This window comes from Vicugna pacos, chromosome 6 (assembly GCF_048564905.1).
Source record: "Vicugna pacos chromosome 6, VicPac4, whole genome shotgun sequence".
NCBI lineage: Eukaryota > Metazoa > Chordata > Mammalia > Artiodactyla > Camelidae > Vicugna > Vicugna pacos.
This window is the reverse complement of record NC_132992.1, coordinates 69852764-69879865: the sequence shown is the minus strand read 5'-3', so window position 1 is coordinate 69879865 and position 27102 is coordinate 69852764. Positions and strand designations below refer to the sequence as shown.

The 27102-nt window shown below is 48.3% G+C and overlaps 1 protein-coding gene across 4 annotated transcripts in view; it reads left to right on the top strand.

Annotated features, from left to right (window-relative positions):
• Nucleotides 1–27102, top strand: part of DPF3 (double PHD fingers 3) — a 194502-nt gene that overhangs the window by 25745 nt on the left and 141655 nt on the right. The window lies entirely within an intron of this gene.

Here is a 27102-nt window from a genome sequence, read left to right as displayed (position 1 = left end):
GTGAGTGTTGGAGCCAAGGTATGGAGAGGTGAGCCGAGGGGCAAGAACTGGGTCTTACTATTGCCCTATCCCAACCAGCTGGCCCCGGATGCAGGGAGCTTTCACTGTGGGAACTAAATGAGAGATTAAAATCAAGGTTCTGTGGGTTTCAGGGAATACATGATCAATACTGTTGGTCAAGTGCAGAATGACCAGGAAGTGGCAAAAAAGAGATTAATGACTGTGAAAAGGTAACTTCTGAGGAGGGATGGCTAAGAGCTCAGCGGAATGGACAGATAAGAATATCATATATTTGAGGGTCTTCTCAGTAAACATAAGGAACGTGGTTGGATCATTGCTAGAAAGGGCCTTTGAGGATTTAAGAGAAGGGTCCTCTAGCCCCCGGGGTAGTGTGTGGGGCCCGTGGAAGAGACGAAGCCTGAGCGGAAGGAGGTTCTGCCCGGAGTCCAGGAGAGGCAGACACATGGGACCACAGTTCAGAGAGAAGAGACATCTTTTCCTCAGAAACTAGAGAGATGCTTGGAAAGAGCAGTCCTATTTCCCGCACCTTGCTGTTACCAGGACACCCCAAGCTGAGCCTGTGTGTATCGGGCTGCCCCTGCTCCTTGGCTCAGATGTCGGGCTTCATCTCAGTTTCAGAAGCAGCAGGCTTTCTCCTTCCCTCAGTAATGGCCTGTGGAGGCAGGTCCCATACGGGGCTGGGGCTGCACCTTGAATTTAGAAGTGTGTGTGTGTGTATTTGTGTGTGTGTGTGTGTGTGTGTGTGTGTTCAGGGCTGGTAGGGACTCTCACTTTGCATAGGAGGAAGCTCAGAGAACAAAAGTGACCACTTCTTTGTTGTTTCCCTCCCTTGCTAGCTTGATACCTCGCAGGTGGCAGAGGTGCAACGCCTGTTTATTGAATAAACCAAGGAAACACAGCTAGTTACGGCAGAGATGAGAATTCAGATATTCTGATTTTTTTGGGGGGGTCACAGTCTCTTCCATGACACTGCCCAGGGTTCTGTGTGTTTTGTGCCAATTTCCCTGGAAACTGGTTTCGTTGGAGTAGTGAAATGGCAACTCTTTATTAATGGGATGGATTCACTCAGTAGCATCAGATTCAACTATCTTTGAGGGCTTCCGCTATGTCATGCACTAGACTTGGAACTTTCTCATGCCCCGCTACTACTTCCTCTGCTTTCTGGCTCCTTACTGGAAACCACAACAACAACAGCAACAAACAAACAAACAAACGAAACCCCGACATCCCTACTCCTGCCCCGAATACTCTATCAGTTCCAAAGCAAGAAGGCCTTGTACTTAAATAATCACGTGGGGAAAAAAAAATCCTACCCTCAGATAAATGTGAAAGGATACTGGCGTGGGCAGTTTTCAGTCTTATTTAAATTAGGGATTTTGGGGATTGTTGTTGTTTTGTTGTTGGTCTTGTGGGATGGTGTCCAGTGGTCCAGCATTCACGCAATGCCTTGTCTTCACTATCGCTTCTCCGAGGATAGTTATAGGTTGGCATAATGTACCTATTGTTCTGTTCCACAAAGCAGCACTGTCACAGAATGAGGGGGTGGGATGGGGGGATGCAGTGCGGATCAGGAAGGAGGATCTCTGTGAGTGTGTGAGTGTGTGTGTCCTGGACAGCCGTGCTGCATCTTGAATTATTTTTCCTATTCCATTCAGTGGGTCCCTCTCACCTGTGCCCTGTTTCCCCAGTTGTCCATCCCTCATTTTCCTCACCAAGTTCTCATTATACTTTTCCCTCCTGGGCTTATCACTAAATCCTGGCCCAAGTCTGAGGATTTCAGCCATAGAGGCTGAGTTAGGATGTTGAAGGAAGTGTTTTAAATTGTATAAGTGAAGTTATTTGCCTGAGATTGACAGGCTCAGGGGCTCACAGTATTGCTGATGACCTCAGAGGTCATCCAGGCCAACGCCTTTCACTGGACAGTTGAGTTGTTCAGAGCTCTTCCACCACAAAGCCCATGATACTTTCCGGGACACATTGGCTAACTCAGGCGTTCATCCACTCATCCAGCGTAAGCTCACTGAGTGCTTGCCGTGGACTAGACGATGGCTGTGTCATGATGAGAAAAAAAGGGCACCAATCCTACCCTCTGGGGCTTCCACTCCAGGTGCCCAGGTAGGCGGGTCCAACATCTGCAGGTATTGTGGGGCCCACTTGAGCCTATGGAATCCAGGACTGAGTGACATGCTGGCCTTGTCTCTTGAAGCTGAAAATTAGGACCAGATCTTCACGGCCCATGTGCCAGCCATCACCAGCCAAGACTTTTTTTTTTTTTTTTTTAAATAAATGAGAGTGAGATCTCTTAGACTGAGATCTCCCTTGGAGATTTTAATGGTAATACCTGTCTTACATTTCTCCCTCTCTCCCTCCTCCCCCTGTCACCAGACTCTTCTGCACAGGGCCGGTAGTTACGTGTAGGACTGTTTTGGACTCCAGCCATAAGCAGTGTTTTTGACTCAGCACCATTGGCATCTGAATGGGTTGACTACCTATGTTACCGTGAGCCTACAGGCCATGGCCTTCATGGTTCACCCTGAAAGGGGCGAAGCCAGGGGACACAAGGGCCACTGGGCTGAGGTTCTGTCAACAGGCTTAGAAGGAGAGAAGAGCTTCTCTATCTTTGGAATGAACCTGTCTCAGTTTTGTCACCTTGAACGTTATACTAAAAATTTATGTTCTTTTTTTGGGGAGAGGAGGTAATTAGGTTTATTTATTTATTTATAATATTAAAAAATTGTTTTGGCTATTTTAGGTCATTTGAATTTCCATACGCATTTTTATTTATTTATTTATGAAATTTTTTTCCGGGGAGGATGTAAGTAGGCTTATTTATTTATTTATTTTTGGTGGAGGTACTGGGGATTTAACCCAGGACCTCATGCATGCTAAGCATGTGCTCTACCACTGAGCTATACCCTCCCCAACAAATGTTTGTTCTTTATTAAACACTCAGCTTTAACTGGGAGTCCTGATTTTACCTGGTGACCTTACAGGGCAGGGTGGATGGAAAGATGGGCAGTGGGCAGGGACCCTGTATCCCCACAGGGGTGATGGTGGCAGAATGTGGTTAGTGGAGCACTGAGGTCCTGAAGGATGATGTGACAATTCCTCATGAGAAGGGTAGCAAAGACACAGATCAGAAGACGAGAAATTGAGAATGTCTGCCGTTTGTGGTTTTTGGAGAAATCACCGTGGAGGAATTGCACTCACACGAGCCAAGAGAAAAGAATGATCTTTAGCCTTGCTTTTCACCCAGTTGTATCTGAAAGTACATTCTGTAAAAGAAACGAATGTATTCCCTTTGTGTATATTTAAAAAGAATCCAAATTCTTTCCTTCTGGTGAGTTAAAACAAACCCCCAGAGCTGAAAGTCAATGTACTCAGAGGCAATCAGGTGTCTCAGGCTGCTTGCGGGGGTGGGGGGGGGGCAAGTGCCTTGAGGTGTGTGCTGACATGAGAGGTCAGGGGCTCAGCACCTTTGCGCCCGCTCCCAGGAGTTAAGTCTGAACATTGATTTCTACATGACTCTCAGATGCATAGTGTATGAACACCGGGCATGTCCTTGGAGATCAGCCACCCTGAGAACCAGGAGCCCTCAGAACTGACCAGCAGTGAGGGGCCTCACTTTACAGATGGGGACACCGAAGCCCAGAAGACTTAGTGATGAACTTCACGCCTAAAGCAGCAGAGCAGGATGAGATCCAGGTCCTGACTCCCAGGTTGTACGTGGTTTACCGTGACTGTATGCTCACCAGTCTTGTCGCCTTTCTCAAATACAAGCATGCTGAGGGCAGAGACCATGTGCCTTGTCAGTTTTGTAGTGTCCCAAGGCCAGTGACAGTCCTGCACACCAGCCGATCCCGTTAGCCGCAGGCAAAGAAATGTTTGCTGGCTGGTACCCCCCCTACTGCCGTTGATTGGTTTGCTCCTCAGCGAGAATTTATTTTCCATGGCTCATCTGATGCCTGTGATCCCTCCTCTCTGGGACTGAGTCTTCTTGAAGGTGGACGCCTGGCAGGGATGGTGTCCACCACCAAGGGTTATTCTCGAGGAAGCTAGTACTTCTTCCCCTTCAGCAGCGGCCCTTCTTTCTGTCCCTGGAGTAGTTGGGTGTGCAGCTCTGTTTTCTCCTACTGCTGGAAGCATTCATTCTCTGGCTGTAAGGAGAGATGAGGTGCAGAGCTCTCACATTTTGTGTTTGTGCCTCACCTTTGGGGTGGCTTACCTAGCATGACCAGCCTTGTCTGGGTGCACTGAGTCCAGGTGCTATTTTCCTGATCTGTCTCCACTGGACATCCCTATGCCGAGCCAAGAGACAGTTGAACCCACCTGGTTATGGGATCACTTGTCAGTAATCCCTGGAAAGATTCTCTTGCTCAGAACTCTGTGACGACTTTACAAAGACAGTGAAAGGGGGAGTGTGATTTACAGGGGAGGGAATGGTGTAGAGCTTCCCAAGGGGTTGCCTGAGCTGTGCGCCCACGCCCACAGTGAACAGTTCACAGAGTGGTCTGTGCCAATCCCCAAGGTCACGGTGATGCCTTCAGCCAGGTGGCAGAGGAACAGGCCTTGTCTTGGCTCTGAGCCTCATTTCTATAGCTGCTATCTTTCTGTTTTTCCCGTGATTCTTTGAGCCACTTAGTGTCCCTCCATGGCTGCCCTGGACTCCTCATATCCTTGTTTCAATGCCAAGCCTTATGGATACATTTGCGGACATCTGCCTTCAGTGACTTCAGGTCCAGACACCAAAGCACAGCGCCTGCATACCTACTAGCTCTTTCTGTCTCTGTGGCTGCTGCCCAGATCCGAGCAGATGCTAAGGATTGAGGAGGCTACTGCCTCAGGCCAGTTTTTCATGTGATGTAGCCACCGGTGAATGCCAGGAATGGTTTCTTCTTGTGATGCAGTATTGGTGGGATGATGTTAACCACCCTGGCTTGGGAGGGGGAGAATAACTGTAGGGTGAGTGCCACTCAGAGAGTTGTCCCCCAGTATTCCAAAGACCAAAGCCACATGGAAGTAAGCCTGTGGTTATTTCCTTTCCTGTATTATCAAGTGGTCCCTGACCGCAGTTTCCTGAGGGTATTAGCCTTCATGGTGTGCCTATTTGTATGTAGGCTCAGTTTGCAAATATGTAACCACTTGCCTGTTTTCCCATCCCCTTATGCATCCATTAATTCATCCACTATTTTTGTTTAATTGTGATGTTTGCTTTATTACAGTACTTTGAGACCAAACTCACAATATCTCTGAGGTATGCCTATATAGCCAGGAGTTCCGCATGACATATTTACACAAACCTCTACAAAACCTGTTAGCCACATTATTATTATTATTATTCAGAGGTATAGTCTTTAAATCATCTAGATTAATAAATGATTTTTTTCATTATGATATTCATCTGTGAAATGTAAAACTCTAGTGACTGACATCCGTCTGTTGGTTTTAACTGATCTATCCATCATCCATCCACGCATCCATCCACCCAGCCATCTAGTAAGGGATGGTAAATTCATGTACTTAAAAGGACTAGGCAGGTGAAGTAAATTAGGAAAATGGGCTTGGCAAAGACAGCACGGAGTGTTGGGGATTGGAATGAGCTGGAGAGTGCAGTTTTTGGAGCTTCCATATACAATATTCCCTGACTCTGCTTCCTCTCAGGTTTGATGTGTGGCACCTGATGGTCACAGTGAACTATCTTTATCTCAAAAGCATTTGGGTAGGAGCAGCCTAGAGGTGTTTGAATGGGGCCCCTGGTCTCTTCTTCAGCCTTGGGTAGAGTCTGTTGGTAAAATCCAAACTCTGGAGTGTGCATCAGTCAGGGCTTTTTAATGTTGCAGATGGCAAGAAACTCAAACTGCTTAAACACAGAGAGGAATGTTCAGGCTCAAGTAACTCAAAGTTCAGAACATCTGCTTCACTGGGGTGGGTCTTGGGGCTCAACAAGTTCATCTGGTTTCCCTCTACCTCCCCTTTCTGTCTCAATTCCACTTTTCTCTACGTTGGCCTCCTTTGCAGAGAGGCCTGCTTCACGGGGGCCTCCCAGCAGCTTCAGATACATATTTTTATTAGCTATTCCATAGCAAGAGAAAGAAAGTGCCTCTCTCCAACAGAAATTCCAAGACTGACCCGGAGTTTGTCTACCCTGGACCACATACTCATTCACCTTTGGAGCAGTCACTAAGGCCTGGGGAGGTGCTTTTCTCATTGACCAGGGCTGGGTCACAAGCCTGTCTCTAAAGCTGAGAGGTAGGTGGGTTTGATTTTACTCAACTGATGGTGGGGGAGAGCTGGTTCCCTGGAAGAAAACAGAGGTGTTACTGGAAGGAATGGCAGCTTGGCAGGCGGACCACCCCTGTTCATCACAGGGAGGGTGGGTTGTTGCATGAACTGGGCTCTTCCTGGGAGCAGGACCCAGGACCCTGAGTGGGACCAGAGCTGCCCGCCCTTTCAGCCCTACCCTTGAGCAGCGGCCACCCTTGACCTTTGTCCAGCTCTCGTCAGGCACAGGATGAGGACATCACAGCTCTCAGTGGGTGGAGGCTGTCTTCCTCTGCCTCCTACACGCTCCCAGGATGCTCGGGTCTCAGGAAACCTGATTCTTACCCCAGAACTTTAAAAGGTTTTGGAGTCTGGGGAGAGGGCAGTAACCCAAGAGGGTCCCAAAGTGCTCGGAGCACTCTTTGAACTTCCAACCTGGTCCTGCCATTGTAGGACGGATGGCCAAGCTCCTTTCAGCAGTGCCTGACTTGGGCTCAGAACTCGGCTACACTGATCCCATGACTTGGCGCAAGGCAGGAACTGAGGCCGTTGGAAGAGCCATACTTGGAATTTGGAGCCTCTGACTTTCCACCCTGGGCAGAAGCTGCTGGAAGGGGAGAGGGGCCAGGCTGTATCCTCAGCTGCACTGAGGTGTGGCCTAGTGGGAACCCAGAGTTCTCCACTGGGACTTTGGTCCCAGAGAGCAAATCAGGCAGGTGTCAGGTCTGATCTTAGTCACGTGCAATCCTCAGTGCCAGAAATACCACCTCTCTTTGGATTGAGCAACAGTTTTCTCCTTGCCTTCAAGGATAGTTTTAACTGTTTCCTACTTTGGTTGCTTTTGTTTGTTTGTTTGTTTTGTCTGTTTTTTTTTTTTTTTGGTTGTTGAAAATGTGACTGCCAGAGAGCAGAATATTAAAAGGAAGATAGAAGAAGGGTAAATGGAGCTCCTAAAAGGACCTATTTAAAAAAGCACTTGAAACTATCAAGAAGTGAAACTCTGCTTATTAAGAAGTAGGATTAGTGATGGCGAAGAGCACCCAGGAGACTTCACACCCTGTGTCCTGCTGCAACAACCCAGTGAGGCTAACGGGGAACAGTCACTTTCTTCTTAATATCTGTTTTACAGAGGTAGAAATGATAATTAAGAGGGTTGGGAAGGGCTTGCAGTTATTGGAAGAGTTGAGTCTACAACCCAGATCTCTAAACAGCTAGCCTAGTTTTTAAATCACCGTACCTTACGTCGTAAGTTCATGTGAAACTTTCTTTTTAGCTTGACTAAAGTTGGCGAAAAAGAATGTTGACGGAGAACAATAGAAAAAATGAGTCTATTTATTAGGTGTCTAGTAACCCAATCTGAAAACATTCCTCAAACCAAAGTACCACAATAGAATTTTGTGATCCAACATAGTTTCAACTTTCCAGCATGCCATTCATTCATTCACAGTTTTATTGATTTATTGATTCAATACTTTATTTGTGAAACAGTTACTGTGTAACTATTATATGCTGGGCTTATATTGGTTATTGTGGACATAAAGATGAAAAAGACACTGGTTCTTATTAGTTTTGCTGCTCACCAATGTGCCCCAAATCTTCCAACAGCAACCATTTATTTTTCTTACTATTCTGTGGCTTGGCAGTTTGATCTGGGCTCAGCTGGGTGGTTCTTCTGATCTTGGCTGGGCTCACTTATGTGTCTGTGGTCATCTGCTGGGGAGTTGTGGGCTGACTGGTCTAGAATACCCTCTGCCAGAATGGCTTCTCTCTGCTGCATGTCTATCTTCACCCTCCAGCAGGCTAGCCCACACTTGGTCACATGCCAAGCAACTAGGCAGGGTTCCAGAGAGCAGAGTGGAAGGCCTCTTGAGGCCTGGGCTTGGAAATGGCACAACCTCACTTCTGCTGGATTCTTCTGGCCAAAGCAAGTGTATCCTAGAGGACTACTCAGCTGCAGGAGGGCGGTCTTGCTTATTCTCCTATCCATGTGCAGTGCTTAGTCCTATTTCCTACGGGCCTTGCTTCCCGTGTCACTTCTCCACACTTCACCTTGCCCTGTCGGGAAGACCTGCCCTCTCTCCTTTTTCATTTTCCTCTAATTCTACCTACCATTCAGATTCCACGTTTATAAGACCTTCTGGGGATGTTTCCAGACTTAACTAACCTCTTCGGTGTTTTTATCAGCAAAAATACTTTTTGTGGATTGCATTTACCACTCACAGGGTATTTGAGTTAGGAGCTGCAGAAGCAAAAAATATCCCTGCCCAAAAGAGGTCTATTTTCTAGGAAAAAGAAAGTAATAAGCAAAACCTACCTCTTAGAACTGTTGTAAGGATTAAATGAATTAATATGCATACATTGCCTAGATAGTGTCTGAGAGATAGTAAGGGCCCCATAAATCCAACATACCAAGGTTTATTTTTTTGTGAAATTTAACTACACAACAGTCCTAGGAGGCAAATTTTCCTGTCTCCTTTACAGATGAAGAAAGGGGTGCTCAGACAAGTTACACAATTTTCCTCAAGTCACATAGCTAATTAGCAGGAGATCTGAGATTCAAATTCTAAAACTTTTTAAAACACCTGAGATGCTTTCATGATGAAATCAAATGACTCATGATGATGTTGTAAAGATAAAGTGCTTGTTCCTTTGGTCTCTGCTTCAGTTTGCCCATCTACACAATGGGAAGGTAGAAAGATTCCTGATGAGAATGTTGACTGTAACCTGCAGCCCAAATCAGTCACAGTACAATTAGAAATCACATGCAATTATTTGTAAGAGGAAGACACGTGGAGGGATGGAGCACGAGTTTGTGGAAGAGAAGAGTGCTTGGGCCTCACACTTGTCTTCTTTTTGCAGAAAATAAGCTGAGATCCCTGTTTCTGGACTATGTCCCGGCTGGGAAATTCTGAGCATAAATCTAGGTCTTTGGGAGTCTCTGCTGGGGCACCTCTGACCTCACAGGGTCAGTCTGCGTTGGGCCGAGTGGCCCCGCTGCTTCCTGGGGCCTGACGGGGCCTGCTGGTATTTGCGGACAGTCAAGTAGTTCATGTCAACCTGGCTTATTTAGTGACTGAGCCTGATAAAAGCAAAGTGACTGGCTAATGGGACTAGTGGGCAGCTCATTAGTTGTGAGCCTGGTGTTTAGAGAGAAGGGTGCATTTTATTCTTTATTCTTTATGACCTAAGTGGAAAGTTAGTACGTACTTTTAGTTGAGGAAATAGAAGCTTATATAGACACTGAATGGTGGAGCCAGAGCTGGTGCCCAAAGTCCATGCTATTAGGCACTGTACACCTTACACTTAAACTAGATTTTTGCCTCAAAATAAACCATCTTCAATATTCTTTTTATTTATTATTTTATTTTATTTCTTTACTTTTTAGTTGAGGTATAGTTAATGTGCACTATTATGTAAATTTCAGATGTACACCTTCAATATTCTCAAGCATAAGGTAGAACCTTACCTCTTACAATCTCTCACCATTGCTGTAACAGTTCTCCAGTGCCCTTTGTAACAGAATCTACCTTTGGCAGAGATAGTAGAGGCCCCTCAAAGATGTCCACACCCTCATCCCTGGAATTTGTGAATATGAGGAAAGGGATTTGGCAGATGTGATTTAATTAAGGGCTTTGAGGTGGGGAAATTATCCTGGATATATGTGGGTGGGGTCCTTATAGAGAGAGGCAGGAGGGTCAGAGTTAGAGATGGTGATGTGACAATGGAAGCAGAAATCGTCCTGATGCAATAGAGGAAGGAGCCACAAACCAAGCAATGTGGACAGCCTCCAGAAAGTGGGAAGGCAAGGAGATGGATCTTCCCCTAGAGCCTGCAGAGGGAACGCAGCCTCGCTGACGCCTCGATTTTAACCCTATGGGGCTCATTTTGGGCTTCTGACCTCCAGAACTGTCAGTTATTAATTAGTATTGTTTTAAGGCACTGAGTTTGCGGTCATCTGTTACAGCAGCAATAGGAAACCAGTACACCAGCTTTCCACATGTCCTGCTGAATATTCCAGAGTTCTAACCTGCTAAAGATTTTTCCTCCTTTGTGACCCAGTGCCCTTGACCCGCACTGGGAAGATCTGTGCTGTGAGTCAGGTTCCTGCTGGTGCGGATGGTTTGCGCTGAGTCATTTGCATACTGACCCTCTTGGCTAGACAGCTGGCTAGTGGTGGGGATGCAACCTGAGCCAATGGCATTGAGATACTTTATTTTTTCATATATTCTGCTGCTGCTCATTCTTGCGGACAGAGAGGCCAGTGGAACAAACAAACAATGCTGTCTGGGAGTGACCCCAGCTGTCTTTTCTGCCCCTGGTGGTAGCAGCAAGTGGAAGGTGGGATCCCACGTCATAGTAACAACAGCTAGTATTTATTGATCACTCTCAGTGGGGTTATCTCCTCTGTTCTCAGTCATCTTATGAGGAGGGTCCTATTATCCCCATTTTACAGATGAGGAAAGTGAAACTCAGAGAAGTCAGCAGGTCAGTAAAAGAGGAGCTGGGACTTAAACCTGGCCTCCTAATGCCAGCGCCCAGCTCTTCACTGAAATCCTTTGCTGCCTGTCACATGGCATGGCATGCATGGGGTGGGCATTCCTTACACGTTTACTGGCTAAATGAATGAATGGCTGTCACTCAAATGGGCCAGCAGCAGCTTTGTGAACTTCCATCCTAGGGTGGCAGGGTAGACTGAGGGGCTGCCAGAAAACCTAGCTGGACAGCAAGGAATTTACTCCTGCAGGTGCAAAGGCAGCATGGAGCTGGCTATCTCACTTAGCATCTTGTACCTGGACTTGTGGGCAGGCCCAACTAAATACTTGTTGAGTTTGCTGATGTCTTCTCTCCAGCAGAGCTCCAGGCACCCAGCAGGTGGTGGGGATGGTGATCTCTCAAGGTCTCCCTTCTCCTGGGGCTCCCCTCACCCCATCTTTCCAGGCTCCAAATGGCCCAGTGAGAGTGGGAGTTGCGTGTGGGCTTTTAATTTCTTTCCTTCTCCCTGAACGTGGATGAGAGATGGGGGAGAGTGATGATGGAGTTACACTCAGTGTGAAGCTGCAGGGGAGCCCATACGGCCTTTGCCCCCTTAGAAATTACCCACGTCCCTAATAGACTGGCAGCTTGCGTGGATGCTTCCTCCCTTTTGCTTTCTTTTATGTCTTGCTTTTGTGAGAGAGAAGAGAATTTACCACTGACGAGCCTCATGCCAAATAATGAATGGAAGGCAAGTGACCCCAGCTGCCTCTCCCTCTCCCGCCATCCCCAGGAATGTCTCGTCAGCCACAGTGGTCTCTGCCCAGCCGGCTCATATGGGGTGATGCTGCTTCCTTAAATTGCCTCTGTCTGACAGTTTTGGTTTCCTTCTTCTCCAAATCTCCCTCAAGCCATAACTTCATTTACAGCACTGGTCAGAGCAAGGCAATTCTATTGATTTTCCTTCTTTTGTTCTCAGTTTCTCTGGATATGAATTGGGTTCAATCATGTTTGCCATTCTCCTGTCCTAGGGGAGGTTAACTTTTTGGTGTTTAAAGGGAAGGGTAGAGAGTGTTTTTGATTGGAATGAGAATATTCAAATTTCAGTAGTGCACAGATATAAAACCCAGTTTTGTGTGTTCCAACATTTTTTTTTAAAAGAACATTTTCTGTTCTGGATGTTTTCCAAACATTCTGTAAAATACTGTGGGAGCCATTCACCTAGAGATGTCACATCAATGATTTAAGATGTGGAGGGACTTGGGGAGAGGAGGTTCAGGACAGCCCTGGAGATTTGGGCCCCATCTCAAGCTGGGTCACTGGAAATGGCCTCTGTTAATTGGAGCTTGTCCTGTCAGGACATATCAGACAGGGCCACCGCGACACCTGAGCTGTTGGGGGTGGAGTGGTCTATTGGAGCAGGTGTCACTGCTGCTGGGTCCTGGGGGTGCTTTGTTACTCTGGGGAACGAGCCGACCAGCGGTCATGTGGACTGAGGTCAGGAGGCTGTGCTAAGCTGGTTTCTCCAGGAGCCCAGAAGCCAGGACCGAAGTGTGGACTATTTTGGGCTGTGTGGTGGTGGCAGAGCTGGCGTGTGTGTGTATGTGTCCTCACGAGTGTGTGTCCTCCAGAAATCACTCCCAAGACTAAAAATGTGTTTTTTTTTTTTTGCCACTGCCTTCCAAAAAAGAAAAAGAAAAGTCTTTAGTCCTTGAATTGTGTTAAGGGGGATTATACATTTTGGCTGCAGGGAGGAGGTGAGGAAGCATAGTCTGGCTCCAGATCCCACAGCAGGAAGCCTTCCTCCCTTTTTGTTGCCACCTGGTCCCTCCGCCTGCTCCTTCAGTTTCCTCATGACTGTCCCGGGCATAGGCATGGAGGCTCCGAGCCTGTGGGCGTGTTTTGCTCAAACGCTGGTGTGCGCCCAAGAACAAGCACACGGCTCCCTGCTGGCTCTGCTGGAAGGAGCCATAGGGGCATGTTCCAGTCCCTCCCGCTGGTCAGCGTTTGCTGTGGCCAAGTGATGCCACGCTCCTTGGACAAAGTGACTCCAGGCAGCATGGAACCCTCCGCTCCCTTCCCTAACCCACACCCCACACCACCCGGCTCCCTTCAGCTCAGTGTCCCTGAGCCTCCTGCCTGGGCTGGGTTCGAGTCTGTGGTCCTCCTGCAGAATGAAGGGCTGGGCTGTGAGGCCGCATGGACTAGAGGGAAATTAAAGTCTGTTGGCTCGGGCTGACCTATATTCTCACCCCAACTCTACCACTTGGTAGTTTTGTGACTCTGGTTAATTTCCCTGTCCTGTCTGAGCTGCGGTTTCCTCATCTGCTAATATTAGAGTGAGTGTGTGCACATGGCAGCCGAGCTCTGTACCTGCATACCGTGGTGGCCCGACAAATGTGCGGTTCTGATTGCTGAAGCTGGGAAGTTGGTTTTGTTTGAGTTACTAGTGCACCATCTGCAGGGCCCCCCCAAAGCCGCCTGGGAGGAGCCTGAGTCCAGCAAAGGAGACCCCCGTCCTGGACCCTATAACCTCTGTTTTCATGTTAGTCCCAGGCAGACAGCTTGTTGGGGTCCTGGCAGGTCTGCCCTGGAGCAGCCCGGTCCCCCCAGTATTGCCTCAGTGGTTGCCAAAGGGCAGAGGTTGCCAGGAAAGTCTTCCAGCCAGCAAGTCAACATTTATTTATAGGTCTTGGAGGGAGATGGCCTCCGGGCCATGAGGAAGGGCCTGGCAGAGGCAGCTGCAATGAGCGGGGGCAGGGGACGGGGCAGGGAACGGAGCAGTGCCTGTGATGGGGGCACTGGTGGAGGCACAGAGGCCAGGTGGAGTTTGTGTGTTGGAGACTCAGGGTTCTAGCAGAAAGCAGCCAGTTCACCCAGAGGGAACGAGGAGTGTTTAATAAGATGGCTATTTATAAAAGTGTGTGCAGGGAAACATACAAGGGGATGGCTCGACACCCTGGGGCAAGGTCAGGGGAGATGGGAAGGTTACTGGGATTGCAGAGGGTAGCTGTGTGGAGATGACTGCCCTGTAAGAGCTGTGACCTTCAGTAGAAGATGCAGCCCCCTACTCCCCACAACGACCCAGCAAGGAGGTGGCTGGGGGAATAAATACCCTGTCTCACTCTCTTCCTTCTCTCTGATCTGTTGGCACCTGCTGCTGGCCCAGGCCACCAGAAGCAGAGGGAAGGGAGCAAGTGGCTGACCGGACAGGCCTCCTAGGGGACTCAGCAGGGAGAGAGAACCCTGAAGGGCCAATGGAGGAGACTCGTGAAGGAAGAGAGACTGGAGACCGAATTCATCCTATATCTCTGTGGTCTCGGGTGAGTGTGTAACCTCTCTGAGCCTCAGTTCCTCCTCTGGAAGATGGGAATGATAAAGATGTCCTGTCTCATTGTGGAGTGCAGTGAAATACTAAGCACTCAGCTGTGTTCCTGGTGCAGTGTAAAGGCTCCATGAATAAAGCTCGAGCAGATTGGGCATCTGCATGGAAGTGTCCAGCTGAGCGGCCAGGTACTGTGTAAGGCCCGGTGGGCTAACGTTTATCCAGTGTCTATTTATCGAGTACTTCTGTGCCAGGTACCCAGTCTTAGGTGCTAGGAATACAGGGGTGAACAAAACCCACCAGTCTTTCTCCCAGGGAGCTTGCATGTCTAGTTGGGGGAAGACAAGCAGTAAGTAAAGATAGATCAAATAATTTTTGATAGTTGGCAAGGTCCTAAAAAGACCATAACCAGAGTGATAGGTTAAGCATGAATGCTGTGGATCAGAAGTTGTGGGAAGGCCTCTCAGAAGGTGGGGTGAGTGGAGAAAGAAGGGCAGAGCAAACGTCCCGAGCCAGAAGGAGGGTGGTTTTTTGGGGGCAGAGAGGCGACTAGGGGAGTGGAACATGGGGCTGAAAATGGCATTTTCCTCTAGGCTGGACAGGAGGACTGGCCCCCGGACATGTGCAGTGACCATTAGCTGTTGGCTGTTTTTACTATCACTTTAGTAAAAATTAATATTTTAGAAAGGGTGGCATAAGTAAGTGGGCAGGTACAATATAAAATGTTCCAATGGACCAGCAACCATCTACTGTCAAGGTGGTATAGGGTGGGGAGTGGTGAAGAGTGTGGACTTTGAGGCAGATGGCCTGTTCACATCCTGACTCAGCGCACTCTCCAGGTGACCTTGGGCTGATGACTTGAGGTGTCTGAGCCCCCGTGTCCTCATCTGTATGATGAGAGATAGGGTGAGCATCTCTCTCATGGGGCAGTTGTGAAGATGAACCTGTATCTAAAGCACTTAGAAAGTGCCTGGGAGGGGGAAAGGGGTGGCAGAGCTCAGTGGGAGAATGCATGCTTAGCATGCACGAGGTCCTGTGTTCAATCCCCAGTACCTCCATTAAAAAAAAAAAAGCAGCTGATATATCCAACAGCCTGCTTAAAAAAAAAAAAAGCTATCGCTAAGGATCAGGAGCAGAGGCAGAGCCGGCTCAAGGGGACGTGGCCCGAGGACTCTGCTCTCAAGCTCACAGTCGGGGTTGGGATGTGTGTTTAAACAGATCCCAGCCACCCAAGGCAGCACACTACGGTCCCTGAATAAGTGGCCAGACCATTACTCAGGGGAGGCATCATCAGAGGGCTGGCGTGGCCACAGGAAAGCTTTAAGGAGGGATATGAAGACAAAAAAAGTAGTGTTAATACTTAATCTGGTGGCATCAGTCAGGTGAAGACAGAAGTAATCAAATCAGTCCGCCCTGAAGCACTCACTGCTTCTGCTTTCCTGTGCAGCCTCCTACCCCAGGCCTGGCCTCCATTTACCTGTCGTGTCTGTCAATACAGGACAGCCCTCCAGCTCCCCTTGGTCAGGTCCAGGGAGCCCTTACATCTGCTGGAAGGTGTTGAGACTCTTCTCTCAACTTCCCCCAGGCCAGAGAGGCAAGGAAAGGTTAGAGGTCAGAGGACAGGCGGTGGGGAGCTAGGAGGACCAGGTAGAGGGTGGAGGGCAGTGAGGATGGAATTAACCAGAACCCTGTGTGTCTGGCAAGTGGCAGATTCTTCTGGTAAGATAAGTGGAACCCTCTGCAAGGTAATTATTAGAGAGCATAAATTCCCCAGATAACCTGTCCTCCGGAGAGATATTGATGGCTGTGGGGCAGGCATGTGCTGGAGGCTGCTCCCTGTCCACAGTATTGACTCCTGTCCCGAGCCTCCTCCTCCCCCTCTTCTTCCTCCTTTGTTGCCTTTCCTCTAATCAGCTGCCCTGCCCACTCCTCCTCCCCCACAGACCTTGCCTCCAGCTCAGGTTGGCTCTTCTGGACCTTTCTTTTCACTTCATCTCAGTTGTCTTAATGACTGTGTTCTCAGCAGGATTGGTGGAAGAGGTGCAGCCTCTGTGGGGAGAAGTTTCTAAGAGAAGGAGGCTCTGAGCTTTACTGGGGTCCAGGTCCCCAGAACGAGCACTTACCAAGTGCTATCAAGTCAGTGTCGGGCTCTGTGAAGGGCCAGGGCCATACCTAGTCCTGGGGATTGTAGATCAGGTGCGTAGCACGGGCAGGCAGGTGGTGAGTACCTGTTGGTACATCTCTCTGCTCTTACAGTACTTTCTGAAGCTCTCTTTTCTCTCCAGGGCCTCCTAGGCTTTGACTAATATTCTCTAAATATTTGTTTAGCAAATATAAGAAGAGGCAAAGGGCTGGTTGAGGGGTAACCAGAGAAGCAGGGCCCCTGGAGGCAGCCTTGTCCCAAACAATTCAGTTCTGGCCCGAGACTTGCACCCCAACTCTTGACAAAACTGGCGCTGTCTTTCTTAGAAGCCTGTTTCCTGCCATCACTGACTGTGTTCTGAGTGAGAGGACCTCACAGCTCTCTGACCTCAAACAGCTTATCAATAGGGTGACCTGATTGTTTATCAGCCAAGCAAAGACGCTTTTGAGAGGGAAAGCGGGAGTTATTAACAGTTATGCCAGGACCTCGATGGGAACCCGGACTGTTCCACACAAACCAGGTCCTACTTCTTGAAATTCTCTGCCTGAGATAATGCCGGTACATAGAAGCCTCTCCACCTTTCTACATGCCTGGTGGTGCTTCAGTATGACTTAGAGGGTGGGCCTGGGTGCTTCCTGGCTGGCCTGCCTTGTCCCTTAATTTGGCTCTGCGCATATTCCATCACCTGGAATATGTCAGAATGATTCTCTCCATTTGACAGAGAGGTTGAGAGACTCGTGTACCCACAGTGACTAAGTTCCAACTTCGACCTGGAACTGAGGTCGAAGCCTATCAGGGGCCAAGCCCCATCTCTCTGTTCCATGAGATGGAATGTCCTCACCGAAACAATAAAGGGCTGGGATGCTTCTGTCAGCCTTGTGCAGCTCCTGCTCACTTTCTGGAAAAGAGAGCGATGCATGAGCAAGGCAGGGAGGCACTGGAGGCAGAAGAAGCCTTAAACGGAAACTCTGCTGTTCCTGGTTTTTCCTGACGACTTTGCTCGGAGTCCGAGGGACAAGAGGTTTTGACATCTCCATTTTGACAGAGAGCACCCCAGGGAGGGCACTGCTCTCAATTTTCCATAGCCTCAGCAGCAGTCTTTAACTCATTGGAAGTAAATGAAGTCTGTGTGACTCGATAGAGCATTGTTTTGCCCATTGGCCGAAAGTGCTTCCTAAATGAAAAAGGGCTTTCCAGGGAGGCTAGATAAAAAATTTCAGTGATGAGTGTTGCTTGCTGTGGTTAATGATAATTATTAAATAGGTAAGGTGAACTAGTGCTTGTTTTCCTTATTATTAACTGTACTTACGGATTTTTATCAAGTTGTACCCAGCTGGGATAATTGTAAACTATCTGCTTACGCCATGTGGCTCCCGGCCGTCTCATTCTATTTTCTTTCGTTCTGAAGTTGGGGTCTTTTCACTATTCGAGGCTTGTGCTATAAACCAGGGGTCGGCAAACTTTTTCTGTAAAGATCCAGGAGGTAAATATTTTAGGCTTTGCAGGTCGTGTGGTCTCTGTTGGAAGCACGCTGTTCTACTGCGGTGGCAAGAAAGTGACTCTGGACAATGCGTAAACAAATGGGTGGGACTGCCTGCCAATAAAACTTTATTTACAGAAATTCATGGCAGGCCAGATTTGGCCCAGGGACTGTACGTTTGCAAACCCTGGCTGTAAACGGTGGAGAAATCCCTGAACTAGGAACCTGGACACTGAGGATCTAATCTCAGCCCTGCCCCTGTGTGACTGAAGTCACTTCCCCTCTCTGGCTATTGATTTTCCTTGCAGTACAACCAAGGCATCAGACCTGACAATCTCTAACACTCTGAGATTCTTAAATCTGCCTCTAGTTTATCATATTTTGTCATTTTTCTTTTCCTCCCTTGAGTAGATGCTCAGAACCATGGAGTCCATCACCACTCGTTTACCTTCGGGATGGATTTGGTTTCTAAACCACATAATAACATTTTGTATGTCTCTGAGGGCATCTTCTCAGGCAGCACTATAACCAACCTACTTCTTGAGTTACTGAGAGGTGATTCTGTGACAAGGAAGTTTATCTCTGGACTGTTTGGCAATTTGGGAAACTGAGGCCCCCAAAAGAGAAATAGCTGAGATTATGCAGCAAATAGGTGATGCTCTTAGAGAAACCAGGTACCTCCTCAAAAAAGAAGTGTTGTCCAAGTCATTCTAGCTCTGGAGGCTCAACTTACTGTGAAGGGGCAGTTTTGTCCCTGTGGGAGGCTGGTGGTATAGCGGCCAAGAGCAGGGTTCTAGTCCGAAATTGCCTGGGTCTATATCTTCAGAATGCCACTTAAAACTCTAGGCACATCACTTAAAACCCCCTGTGTCTTGGTTTCCTAATCTGTGAAATAGGAAGAAATCATAGGATGGGGTTGTCATGAGGATGAAATGAGATTATACATATAAAGTGCTTAGAACAGTGCCTGCACACACAGTACGTGCTCAATACATGGTATCTGTGCCATTGCTGTTTGTATGAGCATTATCATCTTGTCATCCTTCTGTGAATATGTTGAGAATGTCTTGTCCTCATCTTTATACTGGACTCATTTTCAGCTTTTAGGTTGGAGACGTGGGCTGGGTGCTTTTCTCCTGTCCTAAATGTTAAGTGAGTTTTGATGAGGTGGAAAGACTGGGAGAGGAAGAGGGGGAGCAAGGGGAGAAGACAGTAGGGAAAGGGAGGGAAGGAAGGAAGGAAGAAGGGAGACTTGGCAAAATAGGTCCATGAGGAAAGGATGACCAGGTTCTAAATCCAGTCTTGTTTCCTAGTAGTTGTTGGGGTGGGAAGGAAACTAGACTTCCCTTAAGCAGATTGGAGGTCGGTATCCTTTGTCAGTATCCTGGGAGGTTATGAGGGCAGATTTAGATATTTCTAGAGTGCACTCATCTTTCAGTTTTGGTCTTGGTTTTTTGCAGGATATTTCTATCTTTTCCACCAGAGGACTTAAATGTGGGGACATGATCAGCCTCTTGGTTAGCCTGGCTTTGTTCTGTCCTTATTAAAAGGTTTATGAGCACGTGCCTCAAAAAACAGCAGGCCCGAGACAGTTTTCCCTGGGGGCTGCCAAGAGAAATTGGGGTGACTCTCAACCTTGTGGCATGTTAAATGAAACTCAGTGCTTCTTTGTTCGGCTTGATGTCCCTTAGAAGGACGGCCTGGAGATCATTTGGTCTGCAGGGCGTTTGCTTCTGCAGGCTGATCTTAACCAACTCTGACAGGAGGGCAGAGGCCCCCAAGCGAGGTCAAGACCACAAATCCCATCCCAGCAGGTGCATGATGGGGAGACAGCGCCCTCCAGATGACCTTCAAGTTCCCATTGATTTCCCGTCAAGCAGTGCTTCCCCACCCCCCTGCTGCTCCTGCCCCTGCCACTACCCGTGGGCTCGGGGCTCTGGAAGAGGACATGGATCAGCTCTCTGAGAAAGAACATGCAGAGGAGGTTAATTCAGACAGAGGCCCTTTCAGGGAAGGGGAGTAAGTTACGTTGGGGACCGTCTTCTGGCAACTGCTGGCTTACAGTGCCAGTATCAGTCCTAGAATGTCCCTTCTGGGTATAGAAGGGGGTGGCTGATGTCACGAATGGCATCATTTATCCACTTCGTCCCACTTCTCTCCAGGTTTTGGGGCATGCGGGTAGCATTATGGTGTCATGAGCAAGATTTAAGTCTGGACGGTAGACTGGGTCCCTAACCCACTGCCACGTGCGTGTTGGGAGGATCAGAAGTGAGAAGGTGGTGGTATGATTCTCATTGCTCGTGCCGGGGGCCTCTCCCTAGTGCTGACCTCCTCACCTTCTGGAATGCCGGCTTCCATACCTTCTAAACTCACTGCTGCAGACCCACCCAGATCTTTCATTTATTTGTCCAGTGTTATCTACTGAGCATTTCTCATGTGCCAAGTCCTGTGTTTGGTACAGGGGAATCCAATCATAGACAGATAAACTTGCCCAGAGTTCACAATTTTGTTATGTAGAGATGATCAGCAGGCCAAGAGAAAACAGAAAAACTTTTTGGTAGTAGTAAATATTATTAAAAAATAGAATATGAGATAGTAAGGGATAGAGTAGGGTGGACTGGATTTCTTTGATGAGAAGCCAGTCATGAGAAGATGTGGGAGAAATGTATACCAGGAAGCAGGAATAGCATGTGTAAAGGTCCTGAGGTGAGAGGGTTTTGGTTAATTAAAGGGACAGAAAGAAGTTGCAGTGAGGATGGAGTGCAGTAAGCAAGGGGTGCAGGTGACAAGATGAAGTAGGAAAAGTGGGCATAGCCAGGTAGTCTGGGGGCCTGTAGCCATGGGAAGGAGTTCAGATTATATTCTGATTGCAGTGAAAGCCATTGGAGGGGTTTAAGGAGGAGAATGTTGTGATCTGCTTTCCATTTTAAAAAGATCACTTGGACTGCTACACTGGGAATCGACTACAGAGGATGTGTTCTTCGTGGCTGTGTTTTAAATGCCAGACCAGTATTCCCGTTACTTCGGAGGGCAGCACTGAGGCTCTTGGATTCCAGCAGCAAAGATGGGATCTGAGGATGTGTTTGTCCAAGAATTGTCTCTAATCCACGAACTGCTTCTCCTGGCAGTCACACTCAGGGGACAGCATACTGGTGCCTAGCACGTAGCTGGGGTTTCAGAAAGGATTCAGTCTATGAACCGGGGAAACTAAAAATACTTTCTCAGTCAATGAAGTTTCTGTGATGGCTGTGTGATCTCTTTCGAGGTATGCTTTACCCTAGATAAAGCAGTCTTTTTTTTTTCTTTTTTCTTTTTTTCACTTTGGAAAGTTGGTTGCATACTACACATTCTTTAGCCTCCAGAGGAGAGATTTATTTTGTCATGTCTGGATGCCATTTGAAAGGCAAACCTTGGATACAAGAAAAGCTACAGTTTTCTTCCTCCCCAGAGCATCCCCCTTTCCTGACACCACCCCCTCATTCTCCCATTATTTACTGGAAGGACTCACACACTGCTTTTCTCCTGCCTGCAGTCTCCTGTCCTTGGCAGCCCCTTGACTTCAACCCCGAGTTGCGTATGTCATCAGAGCACCCTGTGGCAGCTCAGAAATCATGGCCGGGTTCAATATAAATTCCGTCTTGCTTAGGCAGCTTTGCATAATAAGTCCCTGAAAAGTCTTCACCAGAGTAGAGGCCGGAAAAGGGATTTATTGGGTCTTGCAGGTCTGAACATCAGACTGAGTGGCATTTCAAGTCATGATGGGAGTTTTCGGGTTCATATTCTTCATCTGATTTAGCTTTTGCAGGGTGACACTCTTGTCCCCAAGGTGCCTTTCCTGTGATGTTAGGAAGGTCAGGGTTGACTCCAGAGTGACTACTCTAAGGATGTCAGAATCTCATACCATAGCCTTGATCAGGCCTTGTGGATGTTTTGTGAGAAATGAGGACTTCTGTGAGACTCGTCTGCCACAGGTATGTGCTGCCAGGTTAATCTATGCCAGCTGCCTGAAAAAAATTTTCCCCCAGGAGCAAAACAAGCTGAGTTCAAGTCCATGAACCGAGCTTTGCTGCTCTGCTGTTAAAACATGGCAGAAGAGCACCACAGGGCTCTCTCGTTCTTGCCCTTGCCTCAGAGGTTGGGGGAGCTATCCTTCAATCAGCGAGTCTCATGTTTCTCACAATCACTGGGGGAACCTGTCAGAAATCCAGATGTGTGGATCACATGCAAACCTCCAGAATCAGAATTTCGCATTGGCACCCCACCCTCTCCACCCTCCCCTCCCACATTGATTCTGACACAATCTGAAGTTTGAGAGCCACTGCCTTAGTTCGTTCTCCTGGAAGCTGGGGTTATGGCATCTTTGATAAGCACAAAAGGGGTGTTTCCTGCATCAGCCAAAGAGGGAAAAGTCTTTCTGGGGTGGTCTGATGATAGCACAGCACAGTATTCAATGAGCTCAGAGAAGAAGAGTATTAGTTCTGCATCTTGGAGTGAATCCTGTAGATGGAGAAATACATTCTCAAGAGCAAAAGCAACCTTTTTTAAGATGGTGGGGAGAGTTCAGTAGGATCTGAACGTACAGGATACCTGTTTTCAGATGCCTCGTCTTGTACTCTGGAGAAACCACATTACTTCAGGCTCACCTCATTTCCATCTGGAGAAAGAGTGTCCCAGCATCTCTCACCTTGAAGCTTCCCCGAGTTTGCTAAGGATGGCGGGACATTTCAATCAAGCAATCTGTATTTAACACATGCTTCTGCATTCCCAGCACTGTGCTTGGTGGGGCAGCACGGAAGTGTATAACTCTTAGTCCCTGTCTTCAAGGTACTTAAGATCTAGCTGGGTGGGGTGAGAGAAGGAGGGTGGGAGAGACTGGCCAAACATGAGTGAGAAAAGTAGGGAGCTCGGAGAGGCAGAGTGCAAGCACTGTTGGAAGGAATAACTGGGGGAGCTTCCTGGAAGAGGCAGGACTTCAGCCAGCCCTTGAGCAGTGTTAGGTCAGCCAGGCCAAGGACAGGAGGCGAGAATTCCGGGTAGGAGGGAGGACCTGAGTAAGGTATTTTGTTGGAGTCCAGGGTAGGGCTGCCTGCTTCATAAATGCAGGAAGGTCAGATGAGGATTCATTCATTCATTCATTTTATCATTCATTCATCATTCAGCCAACACAGCAAGCTCTCTGCTGGGCTTGGGGATAGCAGAAAACAAGCCTGATGTGGTCTCTGCATTGGGGCAGGCTTCCGACTGCTGAGGTCATCAAGCAACATCCACTCTCCTCTCTTTGATGCCTGAGATTTGGCCTCACCACCCCACTGCCTAATGTCTTGGGGCGGAGGTTTGTGTGGGCACTTGACAGCCTCATAGACACTGCAGTAGTGAGTGTTGTGAGTCACACGGAGGAGATAAGCCTGCTCAGGCAGAGGGTCATGTCACAAAGTGGCAGAAAATAGAGGTCTCTGTGGGTAGGAGAAATGAACCACCATTAATATGGACATTTACCTCCGTGCACCAGTGGTTCTGTCATTTCCTTCTCTCTCAGACCTGAAGTAGGAGCTATGTTACCTGTATTGTGGGAAGTAGATTTTAGGCTCAGGGAGGGTAAGTGACTTGCCCCAGGCTTGTGTAGACAGTAAACAGTGGAGCTGGACTCAGAGTTGCCAGATTCTAAGTCTCTGTTCTACCCAAATATCAAGGCTCTCCAAGGGCCCTGACAGCTCACTGGAGGAATTTGGGCACCAGTGGGAGCCATCCTGGCTTCTGTGCTGAGGAGTGCAAGACTGAAAGCTGGGTTCAAGGGAGGTTTCTTTTTGGCAGCTGGACAGAAGTAGAGTTATAGCGATTGCAGTCCACAGAGATTGTAATAACTAGGGGCTGGGGGATGTGGACTCAATGACAGTGCCTGCAAATATTCTCTCAGATCCTTTTTAAAGTTGCAAGTAGACAGTCATGCAGTCTAAATCACCGACAATATGTGCAACAGACTCAGAAGACCGTGCACACACATGCAGCATAGGTCTCACTGCTCTAACATAAACACCTACCACAAATGAGTGGTGTATGAGCTGTTGAAAGCAATTCAGCAAGGACTTATTGGGCACCTGCTATGTGCTGGGTTCTGTGCTAGATGCTGCGAGTGAATTGGTTAAAAGTCCAGGTGTGCAGAGCTGCTGGGTTACAGTGCTCCAGGGAGTACCATTCACACTGAAGTTTTTGTGAATGGTGCCTCCTGGTGTGGCTTAGTGCAAAATCTGAGTGGCTGTGTGCAGGGGCCCTGCAGCTGTGGTTCCTGCCCTCGTGGAGTTTAGAGTCTAGTGGAGAAGACAAATATTAAACATTGCATTGAGTTGAAAGTGACATTATTAACATTATTATTATTGTTTTTGTTGGAAGAGGACAGAATGAGGGAGGAAGGGAATGGACTCCCTCTTACCCATCCTCTACAGCTCTTCCTACTTTAAATATCAGAAACACTGTCTTAGCTGGAGCTGCTCTAATAAAATAACCACAGACTGGGTGGCTTAAACAGCAGACGTTTATTTCTCACAATTCTGGAGGCTGGGAAGTCTGTGATCAGGGTGCAAGCATGGTCTAGGCGAGGTCTGGTAAGGGTCCTTCCTCTTCTTGGATTGCAGACAGCTGCCTCCTTGCTATGTCCTCACATGGCACAGAGAGAGAGAGAGAGAGAGAGGGGTGGGGGGAGGGAGGGAACTTTCTTGTGCCTTTTCTTATAAGGACACTAATCTCATCATGGATGCTGTACCTTCATGACCTAATTACCTCCCAGAGACCCCATTACCAAGTGCCGTCACATTGGGCTGAAGGGAGGGGGTGTTTAGGGCTTCAACATAGGAATTCTGGGGGTGGGGGACACAGTTCAGTCCATAGCAAACACTAAACTTGGTTTTCTTTCAAGGGCAGCTTTGGGAACTGTGTAACTACAAGGAAAATGAAGAGTTTCCCCCTCTTTGCCAAATATTGCCCCCTGCTTGCAAGTTATTATAAAACATGGCACAAATGGGAGAGGGCTCTCCGCACCACAGTTAGAGTTAGACATGTTTAAATGCAAACAGGAGGACGTTAGCATATTGGTGGAGATGAGTCTTAAGGTATGTGCACGCGGGCAGTTGTGGCAGTGTGGGCGGACAGCAGGGAAGCCCCATGCCCACCCAGGAGAGGGGCCGATGAGGGGAAGAAGGGGCCAGAAATTCCGCCACAGACCAGGGCTACTCTATCTCTGCTTATCTCTGTTTATGTGCACAAAAAGCAGTGATCGGCCAAGGTCCTGTTTTTACAGCCAGAAGGGACCTGTGGCCACGTGGTGGGAAAGGAGAGAAGGGGACAGCTCCCCGAGACATGAAAGAATTCAGTGCCAGCTGGGATAAAGGGAGGGGAAGGATCAAGGACAGCGTGCTAGGGAGATGCAGAGTGGTGTTCCCTCAGGTCCTCTCCCCCACCCCTGGAAGCCCGGAGACTCCAGGGAGAAGCAGGCTCTGGTGGGATATGAGGACTTGGCTCTTGGACACGTTTGATATAGGGCAGGACACCTGTCCCCAGGTCAGAACACAGGACCAGAGGGACAGTGAAGAGGGAGGTGGAGCCCAGGTGTCTGGGCGGGAGGGTTGGAGCAGGACAGTGGAGATGGGATCTAAGCAAACAGGCGAGGTCTTGGGAGAGGGGTATGGAAGCGTGAGGAAGAGGAGCAGAGGGTCTCAGAGGAGTGTGATGGCCTCTGAAAATCCCTTTTGAAGGAGTGTTACTCTTCCCACTCTGAATCCTCTTTGGTGCCTGGAATCCACTTCTCCACGGATGCGCTCAAGCTGGGGCACTGGCAGGCTCTCAGAGCCGGGATGGCGCTCTCACCCCAGGCTGGATAGCCAGGGATCCCACAGAGCCCCTCACGAAGCCCCCAGAAGGCCCCCAGAAGCCGGCAGCCTGCACTGCTCCAAGCAGCAGGCTGCGGGGGACTCCTGCTCTGGTGGAGCGCCCAGCAGTTTGTTCCCCCACCTTTCCGGCTCCTGATTGCAGCCTTGAGTAGCCTGAAGTCAGTTGTTGATGAGAACATCATTCTACTCCGCCTCTTGCCAGCTTCTTCGAGCCCAAGCCATCTATCATCCTGTGGAAAATCCAGCCTCCTTGGTTTGGTGCAGACAGGTGAAGGCTGAGACTGGGCCGTGCCTGACCCAGCCTGGGGCGCCCTGGTCACCCCTGCACGAAATGAGTCATTTTGGCTGCCAGCCTTTCCCTGCTCCCTCTGCCCCTTGCAACTTTACTGCAAATGTCACCCCTGGGATCCTATCATTGTGGGATTTTTTTTTTTTAAGAAATACCATATTGAAAAGGACATTTGTCCCCTCTGCTGTTTAAATTGCTTTCCACGGGTTAGGGAGTCCTGGGCATTGATTTTCTTCTCGAGAACAGAGCAAGCCCTGTGAAGATTTTGGCTAATTAACTTTTGCAGAAGTGCTGCTTGAATTTATCAAAGAGGGTGAAGTCTCTTTTCTCCTCCCATATCTTGAAAAGGGCTTTAAACTTTTGTTTCCGAATCCCTGCCAACACCTAGTCTGTTTAAAAGTGACTTCCCTGGAGACATGGCAGAGGGTGATGGCTGTCACATTTTTGTAGCTTCACTCTTTAATACGGTTGTTCCAGTCCTCAGAAAATCTCTTGTGTTTACATAAAAGAGGTATCATTCACACAAAGATTACATTTAAAAATACACATTTCCACCCAGCATGCCTGTTACTAATAACATTGCATGTTATGAAAGTGGAAAGTATTTAAGATGAAATTAATTTTCACCCAGCGAGCCACTTTGTTTGACTTTTTCGTTCCATTCGGTGTGGGGCATGGACTTGGCCATACTCACTTCTCGTTTTCAGCAAGTTCATTTTCTTATTTCTCTCTTTGGGACTGAAGCTGTTGGAAGTGAGTTCCAGGCATGTCGGGAAAGGTCTCATTTGAGACCCTACTGTAGATTTCTTTTGTATTGACTTGCAGAAGGTTGTTTTGAAAATGAAAACCCTCTTCTCTCCAGTTGATGAATTTTAGTGTACAATTTCCTTCCTTCCTTCCTTCCTTCCTTCCTTCCTTCCTTCCTTCCTTCCTTCCTTCCTTCCTTCCTCTCTCTTTCTCTCTCTCTCTTTCTTTCAATGGGTTCTCTTTCAGCAGAATTTCTTGAGTCAGAATAGTTATCTTTTTTTTTTTTTTGTCAGTCTGTCGAAAGATGGTGGGAAACCAGATGAAGGTTTCTCACATTGGACAGTTCTCTGTCCTGTGTTCTTGTCAGTGTTCATTCATGTGGTGTGGCTGGACCCTGTTTTGTGGAGGGGAGCTGGAGCTTCTAGGACACCCTGGACGGCTGTGTGTCATCTTGCCTGGACAGTTCTGTTACAACGAGCTGCC